The sequence below is a fragment of the Tachyglossus aculeatus genome, chromosome X4 (genome assembly GCF_015852505.1).
Source record: "Tachyglossus aculeatus isolate mTacAcu1 chromosome X4, mTacAcu1.pri, whole genome shotgun sequence".
Lineage (NCBI taxonomy): Eukaryota > Metazoa > Chordata > Mammalia > Monotremata > Tachyglossidae > Tachyglossus > Tachyglossus aculeatus.
The window spans coordinates 42,654,922-42,658,992 of NC_052098.1; positions in this window are offsets into that span (position 1 = coordinate 42,654,922).

Below are 4,071 nucleotides of genomic sequence, written 5' to 3' on the forward strand. Positions count from 1 at the left end.
CCAACTACATCTGTCTGAGCTTTCTATGGCTAGCTCCCCAGATATCCAACTCCAGAGACCTTCCTGCAAGGCCAGGAATGAGGTTTCCATTCCAAACCCCAGAACTCCCTGAGGGAGAGACTAGGGATGGGGGGATCAGTGGAAAGGGTTGGAGGACGATGTGGAGAGGGCTGCCATGCCCTGGTAGTCAGCCATGGTCAGGCCAAAAATAGTTCTCGCTTTTCCCAGAGGATTGGCAGGGTGGAGTGGAATTAAGCATTGCACGAGAGTAAGCCCGGCAGCTGCTTGAAAAAAATTTCATGAATCAATGTCAGTTGTTTAAGGGCAATTTGAGATTTCTGGGGAATCTTAGATTCAGCTCAGTTCTTCCAAGTATGAAAGGGAGAATTTATATTAATGTCTGTTCCCCCTCTCTGGACCGTAAGCTCGTCGCAGGCAGCGATTGTGTCTGTTTATTAATAATAATAACAATAATAATGGCATTTGTTAAGTGCTTACAATGTGCCAAGCACTGTTCTAAGCACTGTGAGAGATACAAGGTTATCAGGTCGTCCCAGGTGGGGCTCACAGTATTAATCCCCATTTTACAGATGAGGTAACTGAGGCACAGTGAAGTTAAGTGATTTGCCCAAAGCCACACAGCTGACAAGTGGCAGAGCCAGGATTAGAACCCACAACCTCCGACACCCAAGCCCGGGCTCTCTCCCCTAAGCCACGCTGCTTCTCTGCTTGTTTATTGTTATACTGTACTCTTCCAAGCTCTTAATATAGTGCTTTGCACACAGTAAGCACTCAATATATATAACTGAATGAATGAATGAAATCCTTTTATTGCTTGCATTTATAACTGTTCTTTTTTATCCCCCAAAGACCTTTATAAGGCCTTTTTAGAATCTGTCACCTGAAGCGCCACTAAGAGTGGGGCTGACATCTGACAAATTTCCAAGGCAAAACAGGGAATTAGGTACAGGACCAGCAGCCGCAACAACAGGGAAGATTTTCCACCATGAGCACCGGTGCAAAGAGGAGGAATCGGGCTGCTACAGAAAACAAGCAGGATCTGAGCTAGCTTCCCGCGTCCACAACCATCCCCATCATGGCTTCCTTTGAAACACACCAAATGGGACGGAAAGGAGAGGAAAGTACCCAGGATTCTGGTTCTTTCATACTTGCTGCCTCTTCTCTTCATGTCTGAGGGGTGGTGGTGGTTATTTCTGTGCCTATCACAGGCAGGGTCTCTGGTACATGGCCACCAAGCAGTGTGTCCTAGTGGAAAGGGCATGGACCTGGGGGTCAGAGGACTTGGATTCTAATCTCGACTCTGCCACGTGTCTGCTGGGTGACCTCGGGCAAGTCACTGTCATTCATTCGTATTTATTGAGCACTTACTGTGTGCAGAGCACTGTACTAAGTGCTTGGGAAGTACAAGTTGGCAACATATAGAGACAGTCCCTACCCAACAATGGGCTCACAGTCAAAAAGGGGGAGACAGATAACAAAACAAAACATATTAACAAAATAAAATAAATAGAATAGTAAATATGTACAAGTACTTCATTTCACTTCTCTGGACCTCAGTTATCTTATCTCTAAAATGAGGATTCAATCCCTGTTCTTCCTCCTCCTTAGATTGTGAGCCCCATACGGGACAGGGGCTGGATCTAAGCTCATTAGCTTGTATCTACCCCTGGTGCTTAGTACAGTGTTTGGCACACAGTAAGCACTTAACAAGCATTATAATGATTACTGACTCTGACAGTTTTGGCATCTGGTTCTTAGAAGATCATTTGAGCCTGTATTGTAAGAACATCTCAGGACTCCACTCTAGGACCCAAAGAGGCTTGGCTTGTCAGGAGCAGAAATCTCTAGCCCGAATCATATTCCAATCCTTTGCCAGGAAAGAAGACCTCATTTAAAAGGACTAAGAGGCTTTACACATTCATTTTCTTGGGAAGGAGTGGCTACTCAATTTGTGTGGTGTGTGTGTGTGTGTGTGTATCTGTCCTTCATTTTTGAAGATGCTGCTACTGATTATTATTATTACAATATTTGTTAAGCACTTACTAAGTGTCAAGCACTGTTCTAAGCACTGGGATAGACACAAGTCAATCAGGTCAGACACAGACCCTACCCCACATGGGGCTCACAGTCTAAGAAGGGGAAGGAGTACAGGCATTGAATCCTCATTTTACAGGTGAAGAAACTGAGCTGCAGAAGTTAAATGATTTGCCCAAGGGCACGCAGCAGGCATGTGGGAGAGCCAGAATTAAAACCCAGATCCCCGGACTCCCAGCCCTGTACTGTTTCCACTAGACTAGGTAATGCTTCTCCCGCCTTACTGATGGGAAGATCCTACCCATGCAAGGGAGTGTGGCTGAAAATACTGTGAGGTAGGACTGTCAGTAGACAACACTACCATCTTCCCGGTCGCTGAGCCTGTAACCTGGGCATTATCCATGACTCCCTCTCTTTCAACCTCATATTCAATCCGTCATGAAATCCTGTCGGTTTAGATTCTCCAGCATCATTTCCTTTAGCGGCCCCTTCCTCTCCATCTGCCACTGTACCTGGCACTTTGCCATGTCCCAACTTGACTACTGCATCAGCCTCCTCACTAACTTCCCCACCTTCAGTCGCCCCCCTCTCCCTCACTTTACAGCCCAGATCATTTTTCTAAAAAAGTGGTTTTATGCCTGTTTCCCCATTTCTTAAACATTTCCAACAGTTGCACGTTCCTCTGCCTCAAGCTGCATGGCCTAGTGGAAAGAGCCCGGGCCTGGGAATCAGAGCACTTGGGTTCTAATCCCAGCTCCCCCAATCACCTACTGTGTGACCTAGGCCTCGGTTTCCTCCTCTTTAAAATGGAGACTCAACACCTGCTCTCCCTCCCCATTTACACCCTGACCCTCATGTGGGACATGGGCTGGGTCCAACTTGATGAAGTTGTAACTATCCCAGCCCTAAGAACAGTGCTGGACTACTAAGCACTTAATGCTTAATAATACCATTATTAATGTTTTTAGAAGCAGCATGGCATAGTGCATAGAGCACAGGCCTGGGAGTAATGGCTTCTAATTTTGACTCCACCACTTGTCTGCTGTGTGACCTTGGGCAAGTCACTTCACTTCTCTGTGTCTCAGTTACCTCATCTGTAAAATGGGAATTGAGACTGTGAGCCCCACATGGGACAAGGGACTGTGTGCACTCCGATTTGCTTGTATCCACCCCAGCGCTTAGTACAGTGCCTGGCCCATAGTAAGAGCTTAATAAATACTGTAATTACCATTATTATTGTTGTTATTGGCTTCCAGGCAATCAGTTCCCTCCTATCTACTTACCCTGGCTCTAATCACACTATGACCCCCCATTCTTATGCTCCCTTCCCTTGTCTCTCCCTGACAACCTCTTATTCACACCCTCCCTTCTGCCTGGAACTTCCTCCTCTTCACCATCCAGCAGACCACTGCTCTCCCCATCTTCAGGGCCTTCTAAGCACAAGAGGAATTAACGCCCCTCTACTCTACTGAATCCTCCTACCTGTAATTTATTTTAGTGCCATCTCCGGCACTAGACTGCAAAGGGATCATGCCTAAGAATTCTATTTAAGAATAATAATCGTGGTATTTGTTAAGTGCTTACTGTGTGCCGGGTACTGTACTAAAAACTGGGGTGGATACAAGCAAATCAGGTTGGACACAGTCCCTGTCCCATGTGGGGCTCGCAGTCTCAATCCCCATTTTACAGATGAGGGAACCAAGGCACAGAGAAGGGAAGTGACTTGCACAAGGCCACACAGCTGACAAGTGGCAGAGCCGGGATTAGACCCCAGGACCTTCTTATCCCTAGGCCTGTGCTCTAACCACTAGGCCATGCTGCTTCTCTATTTCACTCCCTTACTGTACTCTCTTTGGTACTCTACAGTACCCAGTATGTACTCAAAGATACTACTGATCGACCTGCTGACAGGTCCTCAGGCATTTTTTGCACATAAAGATAGATCCTTGCTGCATTAATGTATTTGCCCCATCCAGGGCCCGTCTTCATTTTTGAGCCTGCCACTTAGTAATCCTG